The sequence below is a fragment of the Camelus bactrianus genome, chromosome 23 (assembly GCF_048773025.1).
Source record: "Camelus bactrianus isolate YW-2024 breed Bactrian camel chromosome 23, ASM4877302v1, whole genome shotgun sequence".
NCBI lineage: Eukaryota > Metazoa > Chordata > Mammalia > Artiodactyla > Camelidae > Camelus > Camelus bactrianus.
Window position 1 is genome coordinate 38,163,022 of NC_133561.1, and position 21,368 is coordinate 38,184,389.

General features: G+C 36.7%; 3 pseudogenes; 1 reads left to right on the top strand and 2 right to left on the bottom strand.

Moving 5' to 3' along the window:
* Positions 1-372: 372 nt before the first annotated feature.
* Positions 373-1,310, bottom strand: LOC105080995 (olfactory receptor 5M5-like; annotated as a pseudogene).
* Positions 1,311-9,723: 8,413 nt separating this feature from the next.
* LOC141574820 (olfactory receptor 5M11-like) lies at positions 9,724-10,925 on the top strand (annotated as a pseudogene).
* A 6,533-nt stretch (positions 10,926-17,458) lies between these two features.
* On the bottom strand, positions 17,459-18,404 carry LOC141574860 (olfactory receptor 5M1-like; annotated as a pseudogene).
* Positions 18,405-21,368: the final 2,964 nt, after the last annotated feature.

Below are 21,368 nucleotides of genomic sequence, written 5' to 3' on the forward strand. Positions count from 1 at the left end.
ATCATTAAACCCCCCAAATTCTAACAAATTGTCATTGCTGTAGCATCATCTTTCACTTATGTCTTTTATAACTTTGTACCTGTATGACTACTGTGGATAAAATTATCTGTCCTTTATTGACTATTGAATTTTAGAGCAATAACAATGCTATCTAGTCTTGTCTTTGACTTTCTATGTGTGTGTGTTTTTTTTAAATAGAATGAGGCAATGCTGTGAACACAAGCTAATACTTTGACACTTTCTTCCAAGTCTCACAGGCAAATTACAGGAGACAAAAACAAACTCCATGACAGATAGTGATTTGTTATTTTAAATACTCACTAATTGGTAGAGAACATTGATATGTTACATACCTGTGACCAAATGTCTATGCTACTGGGCAAACAATTTCTTTTGAATCACTTTCCTTACTGTGTTTTTAACATCTTTGTTTCAAAAACTATAGATCAAAGGATTTAACATGGGACTCACAAAAGTATAAAAGACAGCTACAATTTCCCCCTGTTCTACAGATGCCTCAGAAGGGGGCCTCAGATGCATGCAGAACAGTGTCCCATAAAAGATAGTGACAGTGGTCAGATGGGACCCGCAGGTGGAGAAGGCCTTGTGCCTCCCCTCTGCTGAGTGGATGCGCAGGATGGCTGAGAAGATGAAGATGTAGGAGATGAGGATGATGGTGAAAGAACAGGTGAGATTGGCACCAGCCACCACGAACATGGCAGTCTCTTTGACGTAAGTGTCTGAGCAGGCCAGGACCATGAGAGGTGGGTCTGCACAGTAAAAGTGGTTGATTGCATTGGGTCCACAGAAGGAGAGGCCGAGCAGCAGGATGTCTGTGCCAGACCCTTTGCAAACCCATAAATATAATTAGCAGCAACAAGAGAGAGGCAGACACGTCAGGACACTTTGCTTCCATATGACAAGGGTTTGCAGATGGCCACGTAGCGGCCATAAGCCATCACTGCGAACATGTAATAATCTGTGATCACCAGGGCAATGAAAAGGTGGAACTGTATAAAGCAACCTAGCAAGGAAATGGTTCTTCTCTTGGACAAGAGATTAAGCAGCATCTGAGGAGTGACACTGGTGGCGTAACAGAGATCTACAAAGGAGAGGTGACTGACGAAGAAGTACATTGGAGTGTGAAGTTTTGAGTCAGTTCTGATTAAGGAAATCATGCTCACATTGCTGATTACCGTGATGAGGTAGATGACTAGGAACCCTGCCAAAAGGACAGGCTGCAGCTCCGCCCAGTCTGTCAGTCCCAGGAGAATAAACTCAGTCCCCACAGTGTAGTTTGTCCTTACCATTATGCTTGCTTAACTTCAAATGAGGTCTAAAGTAAAGGAAATAAAAATGCATTTGTCTCTGGTCATTTTTCCATTACCCACATCATGTCGTCGGATACTTACTCCTCTCTCCAACTTGTAAAAGCTGTAACACAAAGAAATAGCATAGCAAGTATGAGATTGATGTTTCAGGTACCTAAACTAATAGAGTTCCCTTGTGTATAGGCAGTCACACGTCCAAATCCTGTTTTGAAAGTCTTTTCATACTTGAAAAGCTTGTATTCTTTCCTGATTTAGTTTTCATAAATTGTTTACTTATACTTCCCTTAAACATTACTTTTCCTTGAAATTAGGATCCTTTGTTTCCTATTATACCTTTTTTATTATATTATATTATTATATTACAGTGTTAATTTCTGGTGTACAGCATAGTGATCCCATTATACATATGTATTTATTTACATTCTTTTTTTGTATTGTTTTTCCCTATAGGCTATTACAAGGTATTGATTATAGTTCCCTGTACTATCAGTATGCCTTTTGATGTGGTATCAAAGCATCAGTCACATGTTTTCACAGCTACATGGACTCAAGGAGGTGGCACTGATAAATGACACGGATCCTTCTGGAACTGGACTCTGTACACCAGCCCTTCTAAACTCAAGATCATTTTCAGGACGATCCCTCACCCCGCAATGCATGACCACTTCCCCTGCTCTTGTCTGTATCAAATGGCCCACATATCACCAAAGCTTAAGACTCAGCTGAGGATACCTGAGCCTTTGTAAAATATAGCCAGTTATTGGGGGCACGAGTGTGTTCATGGGGCATGAAAGTAAATCCGTGCTCTTTGTGTAGAAACAGATAAGCATGCCGCACATGAACCATATGCCTGTGGCACGTAACACCACGCATGACAGTGATAGTAAATATTCAAGCTGGGAGATGTTAGGGGAAAAATAAAATATTAAAAGACACCCTGGATGGGGAGGAGACAATCATCAGAAGAATAGCAGAATTTAGATTAAGGTGTTTGATAATTCATCAGAATATGTTTCAGGCCATAATTTTATTTTTGTTCATTAAAATATTTATTTCTGGGGTGTAAAGTGTATTTTAACAACGACTAATCCTACCTGTGAAAGAAGAGTGATTCCCAGTGACAGCGTGGCTGGGAAGGACCAGAGGACTTTATAGCAGAATCGTCATAGAGGGACCAGCTCCCTGTGGTGCAATTATTTCCAGCAGACAGCCATTCAGACTATAGACAACCACCACTGTTTTATTCTTTTTAAATTATAACCTGATTGAGAACATGATTTTTTTTGCCACTCCCCAGTATCATCAAGACATCAAATCTCCTGAAACTGAAGCAATGGGATTCATTATTTATTTTAATTTATGCCTGAGTGCCTCGATATTTGGAGACTTTTCTTGGGGGAAATATTAAGTTATCTTGCTTACAAAGGATAAAATAGAGCATGGTGTGCGGAGTAAGTTTGGGGTCTAGAAAACTGTTGGAGATCAATCAAGTATTGTTGAACTTGGACTGGTTATTTCCTGATTTTATTTTATTTTTTAATAGGTATTATACTGCACAGCAATGGAGTCATTGTGGGTATTCAGATAATATAAATGTGCTAGTGATTCCTCCTTTGTCAGCCTGCCCCACCCAGACCCGCTGTCTTGTTTCCAGCTGATTTTTGCCAGTGGGAGAAACCAGCAGCATGTCAGAGGTGGGAGGAAGAGAAGAGTAGCCAAACTGCCCTTTCCTTTTCTCCCAGTTTCACAGCGAAGGCACTGGAGTAGCTGCATCCTTCCAAGCAATCTCCTGCTGGGGTGTGTGTTGAGAAGAAGGTGGCCAGGGCTCCTCCTGGTTCTGGTCCTCACTGGACTCCAGACAGTTGTCCCTGCCTGGACCACATCAGGGCTACGATGGAAATTGCCTTCTGCAATCAGCCTCCAGATGCTTAAGCCTTTGACTGATTTCTTTAACATTTCTTTCACTGATTCTCTGTCTTTTCCTTAAATTCCCTTCAGTTAAACCGTCTGAGTAGCATTTTGTTTTATTCCATGTCCCTTATTCAGGTGAGAGTGGTACATGGTACTTACTCAATAAATATTACATTGGAAGTTGGAGCAGTAATAGTCATTATTGTAATAATAATTACTCCTCTTGTTAAAGTTTGAGATATCCCTGGCTTCATCATTGTTGGATGTTAAAGGGGTCATTGAATCACCCTCCTTCTGGCTCCTGATTTGGCGGAACACTACACAGGGGAGTCAGATATTAATAGTACTGGCATCGCCACAGGTAAAGTCGGTTTCAGAATGTGGCTTAGACATGCTTTCCTGCCCCTCTCCTCTGGATGGAAGTCACCTGGGCACAGCAGAGCAGTGAGACAACTCTTGCTCTCTCCTTCCCTTTCCAGAGCCATGACACATCAGCACATCTGACTGAGATGAGACACACGTGTCAGTCACATAGAGAAGAGGATGTCTTGTACTGACAGCCAGGCAGCTGCAGATGATGCTTTTCATCATCTCACCAATCTCCATTCACCCTACCACAGCAAGCCTGTGGGGGTCGATGGAGAGAAATCAGAAATGTCCTTCAGTCTCTTTTCCTCCAAAGTCATTTAAAAACCTCTGCCTCAATCCTTGTTATTGCAGTTGGCACCCCCGTTCACCTGTGTACATCCCAGAAGTCTCTGTCATCCTTGATTTCCTCCTCCCACTCCCTCCCACAGCCAGATATCACCTCCTTGACTTTTTAAATGCCTTAAGAGTCAAATTTTCCCACATGAGGAAGAAGAAGGAGAAGGATGGGGAAGAGGAGGAGAAGATGGAAGATTATGAGATGGAGGAGGAGAAGAGAAGAAGGAAGGAATTCCTGCAAATAAAAGTAACCTTAGAGGAGTTTGCAACATTACTTTGACAGTTATTGGGAGATCACCTTTCTTAAAAGCCAATCAACTTTTATTAATTCATTTCTTAAATAAAAATTTCAACTTTAAGGAAGTGCCATGATCTGGAATTGAAAGATGCAAGAAAAGTAAGTAACGGCTCTGCCCACTTTTTATCTCATCCACTGCCAGCACACTGTCAGCCTAGTACCAGTCCTTTGTGCCTAGAGGGTATAGAAATAATAATATATTTTATATAATGCATACATTTGTATATAAGTATATGTCTATGTAATGAATATATGTATATATATTCCTAAATTTTGAGAAATCTGAAACATAACTTACTATTAAACATCTAAACCCCTATGGTTTGGAGTGATTTCAGAGCCAGCCCAGAAATACATAAGACAGCAGTATTTGATTTGAAACCTAGCTCTGTGTTCTAGGAAAAATTGATTTAATTTCTCTGATATTCAGGTCTTTAATCTGTAAGAAATACTTTACAATATCTGTATTACAAGGACATTGCAAATGTTCAATAAACTTTGTCTTTCCTTGGCAATGAATGTGTACAACCATTTCTCAGTACTTAGCACACTCATGGCTGCTATCTGATAAGCACTCAGCAGAGGATACCAGCTGTCATGCTAAGAGGGTTGCAAATATACATGCTCCACTGCCAGACAGGGTAAAGAAAATGTGAAAATGTAGCTTGAAAATTTCTGGAAGTGCTCTCCTCTTCCACAGGAGTCCAATCCAGCTGAGCAGAGAGATGGTAAAACAAGTTTTTAGTGTGTGTTTTTTATTAGTGAATCAACTATAAAACCAATTAGTTCTATTTTTTCAACCTGAATTTAGGAAAATCCAGAGATAATGGAGACTACCAAGGGCATGTATCCAAGATTATAAGGCTGAAGATGACTGTAAAAACATCTGCAAAACCATCTCAACATGTCAACTATCATAAGATTAGTGAGCAAATTTGAATTTCTGTAATGAACCCAATATGTCACTTTAATGAGGAAACATAATTTCTTAACTACTTGTTGAAACATAATTTCTTCTAACCAACATATTTAATGAAGGATTTGACAGTGGCATGTATTTAGGCCCAAGTGTTATAAACTATGAATAAATTATAATATTATAGGAGAACTTTCATCCATTTCAAGTTCTTTATTTTATTATTCTGAAAATAGTTTTTGTCCAGTAGGTTTGTTGAAACATGGCTTTTTTTTTTTCCCTAATCTGCAAGATCTTTGCCCAAGAGCTTTTGTTTCTTCCTTGCAATTTTATGGGAATTAGTGTATAAAAATTATATATATTTCACTCATCTTTTCAGAAAAAAATGTTAATGGCCCAATATCTTTAATTATATTACCTGGGGCCTTACGTTAAGGTGTAATTACATACATGAACTTGTGAAGTGTGGTTTTCTTTTAAAGAGCAGCTTTGGACTTAGTCAATAATTTAAATAAACTCTTTTGGTGGATCCTTCCCTTCAAGGCAATGGCCAGCCCTTCATAGTCTCATCTTTTTTCCCTCATATGACTGAGGAGGCCTCCCAGCACTAGAAAGGGAGGCTTTGATCTGCACTCATTATCTTCCTGCTTCTCTCTGGTCTGTCTTGGTCTCTGACATGGATGGTTACTGTTTGCTCTGCTGCTGGCCACCAGGACCAGTGCAATTTGGGGTCACTATTCCCTCTGGGCTGGACAGGGCCTGCTGACCTTCCCTGCTGACACTCCCTGCTAACCCGGCTGCATCTTGGCTCTTAAGGGAATTACAGACCCTGCTTAGGTCTGCTCTGTCTACATCATGAGTCCTGGCCTAGAACATCTGCTGTGGGTTCTCAGCTTCACTGGTGCACATGTCCCAGTCATCCCATTTAGCTATTTGCCTATTCCTCTATTAGGAAGATGTGGAATTTTGGAAACCTGGGTGCTGTTTATGTCTCATGAAAATGAGAAACTGTCGGAGCATTAACCCAAGTCCAAGTGTGGATGAACTGCTGTGTGAACCCAAGGTTTACTCCGCTGTGGCTGCCCACCAGACTGACTCAGGGCCACACCTCCAGCAAGTAGTGTGGGACAACCAGGCTCAGAGAGCTCTCCTAAGGCCTTAAATCATTTTTTAAAATGGATTATTAGTATGCCTATGCCCAAAGGCAAGACTTACTGCTGTTTATTTTTTTCTGTAATAATCTACATTTTTTTATGTGAGTAGTGAATGGTAGATGGAGTTAAAGAGAGGAAGATTGGCTTAATCATACAGAAGTTATAATATTATTGCATTATTTTTCTTATTTATAGTAGGATTATTATACATCTGGTCAGAAATACTAGGACTTGACTCTAATTTCGAGCACTAATGTAGATAAGGCCTAAAGAAAAATACTGTGTGAGTTAATATATATCAGTAGTCATGAATTAAAATATCTTTGGATAAGTGGTCTATGCTAATGTCTACTTGAATTAATTTCATTTAAACTGATCTTTCAGTTGGATCTGAGGGTCTAAAAACTGATTCCCTGTGTTTTAATTCACAAGATGAAATGTTCTTAGATTACTCACAAAAATGGGATAATGTACAGTTTACACGAAAGTCCATAAATTCACAACTTTCTGCCTAGCATCATTATTTTTTTATTCAGTAACTCTTCTTTAAAGATTAAATATGCACTCAAAGTGTTTACAAATTGCTACTGGGGATAGCAGATGAAATTGGTGTTAATTTTGTCCTTAGACAATTACTGTCCTTAAAAGAATAGAAAAGTTAAGAAGGAGGCATGGACCACAAGAGAGTTAGAGACAACAGTGGGCACTCGGAAGAGGGAAACATTATCTCAGCTGAGGATAAGGTACACAGACACATGGCAGAGACCTTTTAGTATAAAGGGAGGAATAGTTTTTTATGTGCCCAAGAACTACTTTCAGTATCAAAATCAGTAGGATGTGTTTTTGCATTTTCTAAAAGACACTATGTACATCTAATGATTAACCCATAAATTAAGATCTGTTTCATTAAGATGTAACTTTCATCAGCACCTCTGGAGGGAGTTCTAATGACGTTCCATGGGTGATTTCTTGATGAATCCTTCAGGGCTGGATCCCATTCAGATATAAACCCCCCTATTTGGGGACCTTCATGGAGGCCAAGAAACCACTGTTCTCCACAGGTAAGTCTGACTGTTCTGAAAATCAAGAACTCATAAGAAATACTGCTTGTTTTCTTACTGTTTCTTCTTTGGAACACAAAATGGAATTAGTAGTGACTATAAGATTGCCAGATTGAGACCAAACAGGAGGCAGACAAAGTCCAGACTCCTTCTGCCAAAGACAGCAGGTGACTTGTGATGTATCAGGAGGTCAGACAGGCCTTACCACCACTCCAGACCTTAGTTACAGATGCATTTTCCAACACAGCTAAGATGAAGAGCAGGCTTAGATGTGGAGCTTTAGCTAATTTGAGGAATTTTAAAGATATATTTCTCTTTTAACTTGTTTTCCTTCTCCAAGCCTATAACCTAAAAATTTGCTACAAGAAAATATACTCCCACTCCATATGCCTTTAATGATTTCAGACACTTATTTTTAAGAGAAAAATTTAAAGGGATTTGGATGAGTGTAAGGCTAAAGGTGAGAATAAAAAAATATGTGAACACCTTTCCTTCCTCATCTGGAAAGGCTTCTGTTAGGTTTTTTCAATTCAGTATTACATTGAAAAGTGATAGCATTGCTCCCTCCGTAATAATCAAAGCAGATTTACATTGCCTTGTGTAGTAACTCAGTATCCACTGGTATCATCAGGTAAGTAAGAAATCTACATACCAGGAAAAGTCAGGTGACATGAGTGGAAAAGTGTACATTACTCATTCCATCCATTCATTCAACTAATGGATCCTACTCATTGACCACGATTCAAGCATTTGCCCAAATTCTGGGGATATGGCCCAAAGAAATTCCCTAAAATTCTAAACATGGGAGGGCTGACAAAACATGAAACTAAACTTATTTATGTAAGTAAATAATAACTTCAGAAGTGATCAATGGTAGAAAAGATAGATCATAGTTCATGGTAAAAAAGCTATGTGAAATGGAGTCACTTAGACAAGTGGTCAAGCCAGCCTTTCAGAGGAGGCATCATTAGAAGAGAAACCTAAATGAAGCGATGGAATGAGTCACTTACAGGTCTGAGGGGAGAATATTTTAGGCAGAGGGACCAGTGTGTGCACAGGCCTTGAGGCAGGAATGTGCTCAGCATGTTTAAGGAACGACCAGAAGGTCACTGTGGCAGGAAAAAAAGGACTGAAGGGAAAGTGGTGGAAGTGTTTGGAGTGATGGAAGAGATCACGTAAGTCCTTGTGGATCCTGGTATGAAGTGAAGATTTTAGCCCAAGTGTGATGGAACGTTAGCCAAATACTTTAGGTCACTAACAGGATGTGATTTATGTTTATAACAAGATCAGTGGCTTGTGTTGGAGGATAGAAAGTTTCCAACTGGAAGAAGAAAATCATTAACAGTAGCTTTGGCAAGAGATAATTTCATCTTAGACCTGACTGGTAGTGGAGGAGATGCTGACAAGCTGTTCTAAGATTCAATAGGCAATGTGCTGAAGTAGAGCAGAGATTTCCTGCTAGTTTAGATGGAAGGTGTGACATCAAAGGTATGAGGCTAACTGAAATAGGAATATTAAATATACAATACAATGAATATTAAACATATAATACAAAATAAATTGGGATTTTGTGGGACACAAAGAGGTTAGTGAAATCATAAGGAGTACTGGGGGAAGAAAAATGCAGACTATCAATTGTTGGTTTGAAACAAAGGTGACAGGATGAAGAGAAATTCAAAGGACCCAAGAGGTTGATTGCTGTTGGAGAATAAGTAAGAAATCAGGAAGAAACTGAATCTGAATAAATATACAATGAGGCTCTCAAGGAGTATATGCCACTCCAGTTACAGCAGGTGTGCCTGCACTGGCAATGATAGAACCAATCTCCAGAAAGCCAGTCACCCCCTCCACTCCCTCCCTGATTGAGCACTGATGTCATGGTCAGACACGGGCAGCAGTTATGTTTGAGCATCTGAGGTTCTGATTCCAAAGAGGGACATGAAAGAGCCAACTCAGGTTCAGACGTGTTGGTAGGTGTTGCAAAGCAGCCAGCACAGGTGGTACATGGACTTCAAAGGTAAGGTGGGTGTTGCAAAGCAGCCAGCACAGGTGGTACATGGACTTCAAAGGTAAGGTGGGTGTTGCAAAGCAGCCAGCACAGGTGGTACATGGACTTCAAAGTATGTTTATCAAATATATTTTCCCATTTAAGCAGCACCACCAACCGCGGGAGGCACCTGCTAAAACTCCTCCATCTCTGAAGGAGGTAAAAACTTATTGAAACCTTTGTTTTCAAAACCAGTTTTTTGGGGTGCTGATCCATTTTTATCTATTCTTGAATTGCACACAATTAATTTCTCTTTTTTACACATGAAAAATCATTCTTCTCTTAAAAGAGAATATGAAAATGAAGCTATTTCCCTGGTGCAATGGCCCCGAGGCCACCGAGTTTGTTCTGCTGGGACTGACCACTCACCGAGACCTGCAGCCCGTCTTCTGTGTGGCCTTCCTCCTGAGTTACCTCATCACACTGGCCGGGAGCCTTGGGATGATTTTATTAATCAGATTCACTCCCAGCTGCAAACCCCCATGTGCTTTTTCCTCACCCACTTAGCGTGCGTAGATATGTTTTATTCTACGAATGTCTCTCCTCAGATGCTTGCACACTTCTTATCTGAGAAGAAGACCATTTCCTACACGGGATGTCTGGCCGAATGTTTTGTTTTTGTGACCCTGCTCCTTACTGAGTATTACATGCTTGGTGCCATGGCCTATGACAAGTACGTGGCCATCTGCAGTCCCCTACATTACAACAGCAGAATGTCCAGGCCACTCTTCATCTGCCTGGTCATCCTCCCCTACTTCTGGGGGTCCATAGTGGTCACAATGCAGGTGATACTGACCTCTCACTTGTCCTTTTGTGGATCCAACATCATCAACCATTTCTAATGTGTGGACCCAGCCCTGTTAATGTTGACGTGTTCTAACACTTACGTAAAGCAAACCGCCCTGTTTGTGTCCACTGGGATTAACCTCACAGGTTCCCTTCTCATAATCCTCATCCCCCATGTTTTTGTTTTCATCACCATCACGAGGATCCGTTCCAGTGAAGGGCAGGGCAAAGCCTTCTCCACCTGTGTCTCCCACCTGACAGCTGTCTCTATGTTCTATGAGTCCCTGTTCTGCATGTATCTGAGACCAGCAAATGAGCAATCTGTTGAACAAGGGAAAATTGTCTCAGTGTTTTGTATTTTTGTGAGTCCCATGCTAAATCCATTTATCTACAGCCTGAGAAACAAGGATGTGAAACAGGCTTTGAGAAGGGTATTTAGAGAAGCCTTGGTACGATGGGGAAAAGCTCTATCTTACCAGTTTCCCAATAAAAGAAGAAAGAATCCCTCAAAACAATCCAAAAGTATCCCTTGTTGGTTCTGCCAACATTGGGATGCAACTCTCTGGAACAGCAGTCATAGTTTATATGCACGCAGGGCTTGGGGTCGAGTGAGAGTCTATGGAAACAGAATGGCAAAGCTGAGTGGAAATGACGGTGGGCAGGAATCACGACAGCAGAAGTCAGTTGTCTACGATTCAGCCGGTTCATGGTTTTAGCATCACTCAGGAACTCATTTCCACTTGGTTAGTTAGCAGAGAAGTTCTCCCTTTCACTTCCTAGATCACCAGCATGGAGCATCCCTAAGCTGCTCTCACCAGCAAAGTGATGCACATTGTAGTAAATTTCCTCAAGAAACTGGTTTTCTTCCCTGGTACATCTTATGTATATTCCTTAAAGAAATCTGATTATCTTCTCAGAAAAATCTCATTTCTCTAATTTTCTGTGTTTGCTCTGAATAAATCTTTGATGAATTTTTATGTCTACTTTGCTTGAATGGAGACCCATATATGTTTATTCTTTCAATCAAAAACCTGATGTTTTACATTTTAATGACCCAATGATTCATTTCATTTCCTTTAAATAAAACACCCTTATTAATATGAGATACCCATTCCTGATTTAGAATTTTCATTTCTTAAATAAGATATTTATATAATCTTGTCCCTACAATATTAACAATTGTTTGTGCCACAGTTTTACACATCTCTTTTCAGGTCACATCTCGCCACAAACAATTTTAAAATAACATCTAGTTTAATATGCATGAAATTTGGTTTTAGTGTTTTGCAACTAAATTGTAGCATAAGCATATTTCAGGCTGCTTGATACTCTTTGGAACTGACCTTTATTTAAAAGCATAATGTAACAACACTGACATGACATATATAGTTCACCACCTCCTTTTAATAATTGGGGAGTTTTTACTTTTGCCTCTTTAGGAAAATCTTTACACCTGTAATTTATTGCTTCTGATCAGTTATTATATTAAGATAGATTTCCACCATTTTATTCATTGTTGCTTTATATTTCTCTCATTTTGAATGCAGTGATATAAGAAAGCAACACCAGCCAATGAACACTTTAGTTTCCCCACATCCTTAATGGCCTTGGGAGTCTCATTTGATTGTGTGCATGTGTGAATATTGTAGATATAAATGCAATGCAGAAAGCATTCATGCATCAAATACAATTTGTTGGAACTCAACTTTTACTTATTTTACTTTTTCTCAATTTCATAGTGTGCTAGCTACAATGACAGTGATATTTAATCTCAAGAAGAAAAGAGCCTTTATCCAGAGGAAATTTCTCTTGAGAAGTAAACTTCTGAATGAAACAAAAATTGGGGTTCCAGATTAAAACATTGTAGGTAGAGAAATTGACAGTCAGTGGCCCTCATCACTCACTCCTAACAGACACATAAGGATAGCTCTGATTACCTCTGAAGATCTCAGCCTATCCTGAAGAACAATATATTTAAAGGGAAAAATAATACAAGCTTGATTTAGAAGGACCCTGAGTGGCCATCCAGTTCAACAATTTTACAGAACATATTTGAGTCCCTGCTTTTTTTTCCTATTTTCATATTCCAATTCTAACATTAATAAATAAATATTCTTTAATTTTATATCTTGGGATATGGATAGTTTGTTGGTTATTTTTTCTTTTTAAATTTCTTTTTATCCCCTTTTATTAGTGGGGGAGGTAAGTAGATTATTTATTCATTTATTTTAATGGAGGTATTGGAGATTGAACCCAGACCTAGTGCATGCTATGCATGCACTCTACCACTGAGCTTTACTTTCTCCCCCTCGATGAGTTTGGATATATGTACTTTTTGTTTTTGTGCTTATAAAGCAATAATTGTTTATCATGGGAAATGGGTGCATAAGACATAAAGAACAAGTTTTAATTTTTTCTTAACCCTAGTATTTTATAAACTATCATAATGTATATATTGAAGTACCCTTCTTTTTCATAAAAATACATATAAAATAATTTGTCCTTTTTTAAATTGGGAACTTCTTTGTTTTAATGTCTGTATACATTCTAGTGCAAAACATGTCACATAATATTTAAACTCTCCTCTAAGATCACAGCCAGCACAACCTTCCGGGGGTTCTAGTTACATACAGCAGGACTCAGTTCTATTTGCATATGTCTGTGCTTAATTGTGTATTAAATGTAGGCAGGCCTCACTTTGAATATGCTGTGGTCACAGAGTTCCATGCAAAGCAAAGACACATTTCCAGGTTCCACCAGATTCATTTATAGGAGATCACGGAGAGTGAGGTCTGCCTGCATTAATATGTCAGTGGTTCCCTTTTTCTCAACTATAAAACTGACATTATGATGAAAATCTTCACCTAAGTTTCTTACTATTCCTTCAGCACATGCTGAAAAGTAGACTGAGTAAAAGTGTTCATTTCTAAGGCTCCTAAAAACATAATGTTAAATTAATTTCTAGAAAAAAATGTATTACTATTTTTCCTGACATCATCAATGTACAAAAAAGTGCCAGTCTTTCAACTCTCTTAAATATAATACACAAAACAGTATTTAATTCATATTTTTATTACCAAGAGTTTTACTCACTAATTTTAACATTTTAAAATTTTTATCAATTTTCTATTCATAGCCTTCAACATGTTGTTATTTGAATGATTTCTATGAACTTATATTTTGGTACTGTCTCCACTTTGTTTTATTTGAAGTAAAACCTTTTGTCAACTTGTTGGGTGCTGCTTAATTTTAAATTGTTTTATGATCAAATTCAAGTGACTTCTATTGTGAATTTCTTGCACTGCTATTAAGCTGAGAGACATCCTTTCACATTGCAGAAATATTTCAGTTATTTCAGTTTTGATCAACACGGAATTTTTTCAGTGACTGACTCACAGTTGAGGGTATGCATGGCATGTCAGTTCTTTAGAGGGGCAGTGGTTGGCAAAAGGAAATTCCAGTAGGAATAGGAGTCTGTATTTAGATATCTTTGTTGGAAAACTATGTTACATTATGGACACCGGGATGGTGCAAAAATATGTTTTTAGAAATGTTGATAATTAAACAGCATTAATGTCCCTAGGTTACATGATTTCCTCCTCATTTATAGGCCACGACCTTTCTGGCAAAAAAAAATTAAGTCACCTGTACATTTCATCCCTAAGCTGCCCTCCCTGAAGCCCCCATTCCATACATCTGCTCTTTGTATCTGGGGACTGAACTATAGCGATACTACTATTTTAATTTTTGAAAATTTTATTGACATGTAGTTAATTTACAATGTTAGTTTCAGGTCTACAGCAAAGTGATTCAGTTATGCATGTACATTTTCTTTTCAGATGTTCTTCCATTATATGTTATTATAAGAAATTGAATACAGTTCCCTGTGCTATGCAGTAGGTCTATAGCAATATTACAAATAATAAAATATGTTTGAACATTTTCCAGTAATTTACAGTAAATATTTATCATGTGTTGGTGATATTCAATTGTTTGTTTTTATGTATATGTATGCATATAGCTCATAAATTGAACCACTATATACATAATTTCTGGGTTGAAAATATTGGATAGCTAGCAATATCTGCTTTGTATTCTCCTGAGATAAATTTGAAAGGGAAAAATAATGAATATGGAATTTCTCTACTAGGAATTAAAGTGTGTTTTAAATCCACATAAATTACAAGAATTTAACTTAAAATACTTATAGATTGGTCAAAGAAGAAATAAAAAGATTCATTCATTGTACAGAGAAGATAAAATCACAAATTGTGGGAAAATAAAGCATTGCTTAACAAACAGCAGTGGGAAATGGGTTAAAATGTGAGAAAAATTTTATATGTAATATTACAACATACAACAACATTGTATCTCAAATATTCAAGATACTTCTGTAAAATATGGCTGTGAAAATATTTAACTAATGTATGTCCTTTACTGGTTAAATATATATATATATTGAATTCTTCTGTTCCATTTTAAAAATTCCTTTCCTCAGAATTTCAGTTGAGACAACAGAGAAGCTAATAATCTTAACTACTATTTTCTAACATTAATAAAATTACAATGAATGAATGTAACAAAGCAGAGGGATTCTGAAGGCAAATTAGTGGCTACCAATGGGGAAAGGACAGGGGAAGGAGCAAGACAGGGCTATGAGATCAGAGGTACAAACTACTATGCATAAAATAAGTAAGTTGCAGTAAAACATTGTACAGCACAAGGAGTAAGGTGGAGATTTTGCTATCACTTTCTTTTTTTCTTTTTTTTAAATTAAAGTATATTCAAATTATAATGTGTCAATCTCTGGTGTACAGCATAATGTCCCAGTCATACATATACATACATATATTCATTTTCATATTCTTTTTTACTAAAAGTTATTACAAAATATTGACTATAGTTTCCTGTGCTGTAAAGAAGAAACTTGTTTCTTTATCTATTTTTATATGTAGTAGTTAATATTTACAAATCTCAAACTCCCAAATTTATCCTCTCCCATCCTCTTTTCCCACAGTAAACATGATTGTTTACTATGTCTGTTTCCATTTTGTATACTACTCAGCCATAAAAAAAGAATAAAATAACACCATTTGAAGCAACATGGATGGACCTGGAGATCATCATTCTAAGTGAAGTAAGCCAGAAAGAGAAAGAAAATAACGTATTATATCACTCATATCTGTAATTTAAAAAAAGGAAAAAAAGGAGACACTAATGAACTCATATACAATAACTTTAAATGGAGTATAATCCATAAAAACATTGAATCACTCTGTTGTACACCTGAAACTAATATAATACTGTAAATCAATTATACTTCAATTAAAAAAAAAAAGGAAAAAGAAAGGTACAGTGAAATGTTTACTCTCAAACATTACTAGTCATAAGTGTACATGGTTGATGCCTTCTGGAGAAAAATTTACCCACAGAAAAATTTAGCACTTAAGTCAGCATTTCCACATTTAGGAATCTATCCTAAAGGAAAAATCAGAAGGATATATACATAGATATATGAGACAATCGTAAAAACAAACAGGATAAATATGATAGAATAATGGTTTCTGGAATAAACAAAAAATACGTCAAATGCAGAGAGAAGCTCTCTTTTAATAAGAGATTACAAATAAATTGTGCTTTTATTCAAAATTGAAACTACATTTTATTCCAAAATTGAAATAGCTTTCAGTATTTTCAATTTTATTTTCTACAACAGATATGTAATATTTTTATAATTAAGTTTAAGTATGATTTGATATTATGTATTACACTACATTAAAAATTATGTTCACTAAAATTTAGTCTGTATGAAAAAACAAACATTATATTATCAAGTAAAAATCAATATTCAAATTTGTATGTGGCATAATATTCCAACTGTGTCTTATTAATTATAAGAGTATATAAGTGTATCAATTTATTGAAAAAATATAACAAATACATATAGGAATTTTACTTTGGTTTGGGGCATACCATTGGTAAATGCTACTTTCTCACATCTGTCCCCATATTTATTTATCTATAATGAAAATATTCAATAGAATCAGTCTATTCAATCAACTGAGACTTAAGAATGAAGTTCAGGTTTCTAAAACTGCAGGTCATCTGGATGATTTTTTGGAAATTAATTTGAACACATTATAGTAAATTTAGACATTGGTTCATATAAGCACTTAGTACTGTGGTCTTAGTTAAAAACAGAGTGCACGATATTAGAATACAAACATTTAAAGCAGTTTAAAGAAAGTTAAATTGGTTTTTCAATTTGCAATCATCTGGTTGACCACTAATGCATGTACAATGTGAATGATTCACATATCTCTTTATATACACTTCTATACTATTGATTTTCTCAATTGAAAATTTGAGAATGACTAGAATAGTCTTATCTAAAAAATAATGTTTCACAGATAGATTTATAAACCAAAGTAAACATTGGATGTTCTCTTCCAGAGAGATGGGTAGACACTTATTCATCTGTATATTGTTTCAAGGCATTTTTTCTATCTACAGGTCAATTGATAGACTCTATTAACTCTTGATAAAGTAGACCTGAGTCAGCGCTACTACATGAAAATTACAACGAGAATACCATTGTACTTTTTGATGACTGAATTGGATCCATATCCCTGGAAACTCATGGAGATATTGACAATTTTTATTTTCAATATGGAGGGGCATAACCCAGTATTTACAAATGGACAAAAAGTTTCTCAGTATATCTATGATGTGAGTTGGGGGGAAAATTAAATTAAAGTTTAAAGCATTGGGAGATCCATATATTTAAAATTTCCCCAAGATGAATCCAGAGATTAATTAGGCACTGGAGCCATTGTTCTATATCACAGATTGAAGAAGAAATTAGCTCATAACATTTCTAAAAAATGAAGTGTAAAACAAAACTCAGTTTAGAACCTCACGGTAATTCTGCAGACCATTAAATTCAAATGAGATGAATTTCTAATGTTACCATCACAATGAGTTAATTATAATATTTACACTCAAATATGTAAAGATGTTAAATTGTTATATGGAATTATTGAATATTACTCAATTTATTTTCAGAGGTTCTCCAATAAAGAAACTATATTTTCATTTCAACATTAAAGTTTGTATTAAAATAATTTGTCTTGAAGGTATTAATTTTGAGGAGATTTTATGAAGACAAATTATGACTATAAAGGACTAGGTTTCCTTTTGGAGGGAATCACTATGTTCTTACAGATACTTAGTATTTACAAACAGATGGCTAAAGTGCAGTTCTGTGAAAGGGATTTCCCTTAACCATTTGCTTCATGGCATAGATCACGTGCTTATTCCGTAAACTGTAGATCAACGGGTTCAGCATTGGACTCAAAAAAGTATAGAAGACTGCAATTATTTTGGACTGCTCTACAGACTTCTCAGATGGGAGCCTTAAGTACATGCAAAAGAGGGTTCCATAAAATATAGTGACTGTTGTCAGGTGGGAACCACAAGTAGAAAAGGCCTTGTGCCTGCCTTCTGTAGAGCTGATCCTCAAGATGCTGACCATGATGAAAACGTAGGACAGGAGAATGATGAGGAGAGAGCTGCAGAGGGTAAAACCAGCAACTGCAAACATTGCCATCTTCTTGACTCGGGTGTCAGAGCAGGCCAGCATCATGAGAGGAGGGTCAGCACAGTAGAAATGGTTGATTTCATGGGAGCCACAGAAGGACAGGTGGAAAGTCGGCAGTGCCTGAGAGAGCCCATGAAGGAAGCCACAAGAATAAGGGACAGTGACTAGAGAAAGGCAGATGCTCTTGGACATCCTGCTGCTGTAATGTAAAGGGTTGCAAATGGCCACATAGCGATCCAACGCCATTGAAGCAAGGATATAAAGCTCTGTGATCACCAGGGCAATGAAGAGCAGACACTGTGTGAAACATCTGGCATAGAAGATGGTCTTCTGATCTGAGAGGAAAGTGTATAGCATATTGGAGCGATGTTGGATGAATAGCAAATGTCTACAAAGGACAGGTGGCTGAGGAAGAAGTACATGGGGGTTTGGAGGTGGGCATTGTTCCTGATCAGCATGATCATGCCCAGATTCCCTGCCAGCGTGACTAGGTAGATCACCAGAAACACTCCAACAGGGTCTTCTCAAACACTGAGTTGTCTGTGAGTCCCAGGAGAATGAATTCTGTCACCAGAGTGTGGTTTGGGGAAGACATTTTCTTGTCCCTTGAAAAACTGAATTGACAAAAAAGATGAAGAATTCTGTCTAACCCAGACTCTACATTTATTCCATTCTTGTGTCATTTACTTTTGATCTATTTATCTCTGGGGAAATTACTCTTCTCAACAAATGCATCAGAGTGTTTCCATAATTATTTTCACTTAATGTCTCTGTGTTAACTCTTTCCCTATATATCTCAAACACACAGTTCCAAACTCTTTCTGTCTTATTTGTGTGTGTGTGTGTGTGTGTGTGTATTTGTGTGTGTACAATTTATACCTGTCTTCTTGGAAAGCTTCATATTTGGTATTTTTTCAAATTTTGTGAAAAAGAAAGCCAAAGGAATAAAAATGAGATATGAAAAGCAGTAGATCATTTGCATCATTCAAATGGACAAATGAAGAGGTCTGAATTTCTAGGTTCCCTCCAGCTTTGATAGACTAGTGTTTCATGTACAAAATAGAAGACACACTCAGTACAGCATTTTCACTTGAAACTCATATTTGTCTGTCTTAATTGCATTCAGAGGATGTTGAATTAGTAAATTTATCTCTTGCTATATGGCTAAATTACAGAATGAAGAATTGTCCTCTCTGCTTGATAAATTCACCCACTCATTATTTATGTACACTGCAAATACTGATTTTTTTTCTGTTCTAAATTCCGAGGTTACAGCAGTGAAGAAATTCCCCAGCCTCATAAGCATATATTGTAGGGGAAGGAATAGATACTAAACACACAGCCAAGGATTCACAACAGAATTTCACTTAGAAGAAAATATTATTAAGGTGGGGTGCTTTAGATGGCCATTCAGCAAAGGTCTCTCTGAGAAGGAAGAAATGGAACAGTAAATAAAGACTTCAAGTATCTGGAGAAAAATGTGGAAGTTTTCTTTGTCCCCATTTTTTGCAACTAACATATAAAAGAAATATGTTTAGGGACGCACATTAGGATAATGTTTAAACGTGGACTTAGTTCCCAGCTGGATCCACTGTCTCCGGTTTGTTAGTTATTTTTTTTTTTTTGAAGAAAATAAGATATAACTGGAAAAAATGTTCATTAATAACTGCACCCTAAGGCTATTTTATTTAGTTTTCACATATACATCAGAAGAGCCTGCATATAATAATTTATTTTTAGAGAAGCCATTAAATATTAACATATGAATAGAAAAATGAAGTACAATGAAAGAAAAGATTTTTTTCCCTCCATTGGTGGGATATTAACCTCCAAACAAAAGAACAAACTTATTTTTAGTGAACAAATGTAGAAAAATGACCTACATGTCAAAGCTGACTTACTATATTTTCTAAAAACAAGGTGGGAAGATTTATAATACATTTCTTAGGAACATTCCCTAGAGTATTTTTAAAATAAATTTAAAAAGCCAATTAAAGTAGTTTATATTTCTCAAAGATATAACCTTTGATGCTTTGAGGCCTCAGATTATTCTTTGAAGCCAAAACCTCTGCCAAACATCTGTGTATTCTGTTCAGTACTTAGTGCCTGAGATCTTTAACACAGATTGAGAAATCAGCCATCACTTTTATGGAATATGGGAGGAGGAGAATGTGGGTAGATAAGTTTTATATTTTTAGTATATAAAAATGAGATTATCCTCATCAGAAGGCTTCAGTGTTTCTCCATAAACACTGAGGTAAAGTCATCTAATAAGAGTGAAAAGTAAGAACATAAAAGAGATGCAAGATTTGAGGAGCAGAGTGTGAGGAACAGAAAAGTGAGCCATGGGAGGAAGGAAGTCAGGGGGAAGGCTCATTTGGAGGGTGGCATCGTGGGCTTATCCTTGAACCAATCTGCCCTCATGAGTTAATTTCATCAATACTCTAGGAAACAAAGATCAGTCTGAGTATCAAGATCATTCATAAAATTGATGATTCATAAAGCTGGTGATTTAGGAGGAGGTTTCAAAGTGGAATGAAGATTATTTGGACAGTATCAATTTCTTGGCACCATGTTTGTTAGAGAATAAGGAATTAAGAGATGACCTTGCTAGTCTGTATCTTCCAGGACACTGCTAATTCCAGTCAACACAGTCACAGGACTTAAAAGTGTACTGTCACCAAGAGAGGCATCTTTAATTGTGTTAGATCTCCAAATGATGGGTTACACTGTGAGAAAGCAGCCAATGAGATAAATCTGTATAGCAATACAAAAATGCAGATTGTTACCAACGTATCACATCAGAGAATATTTGAGCACTATCATGTATTTTTCAAATTGAGGTGGAAAGACTTCTGTATCTCAACTTTGATGTGCTGTTTCCTGATCCTTTGCAAAAATAAAATAATACAACTTAAAGAATAAAATCTATTGCTTAAGGATTCCCATGAAATAACAGTTTTTTGTTTGATTTTAGAGCTCATTATAGGATTGTAACGTGCACATTTCCTGTTCCCTTAACGTGGAGAGTCCTTGTTTTATAAAAAAAAGTAGTTGAAGATTTGGCCCATCTTTAAGCAGAATGTCAGCTTTTAGTTTGAAGGAAAATTTTGCCTAAAGTACTTATGTATGTGTTTTATGATATATTTTAAAATATAATAGCATTACAATAATCATAACATTCACAAAAGCTTTTTACAAGAGATAGGACTGCTCGACAGTAACTGAATGGGTAGCCGAAAGGTAGTGTATTTGCTCTTTCAGATCTGGAAGGGCAAAGTATCAATACTTTTCAGTATGGGATCCCTTGATCAGAAACCCACAACAAGAATTTGATGCTTTTTTTTTATATATCACAATGAATAAGATTAGAGGGCACAGACTTTACCTAGATGTATGATGCTAACTCAAAAAAAGAGTTTTATGCATTCTCATTTTATTTTCTAGAAAGCCTTCAGATGATTGTGTTTAAATGATACTTGAAGACATGAATTCCTTCCTTAATATCACTCTGCTTCAATTGCAATGACTAATAGACGTATGTCTGCTAAAAGAACAC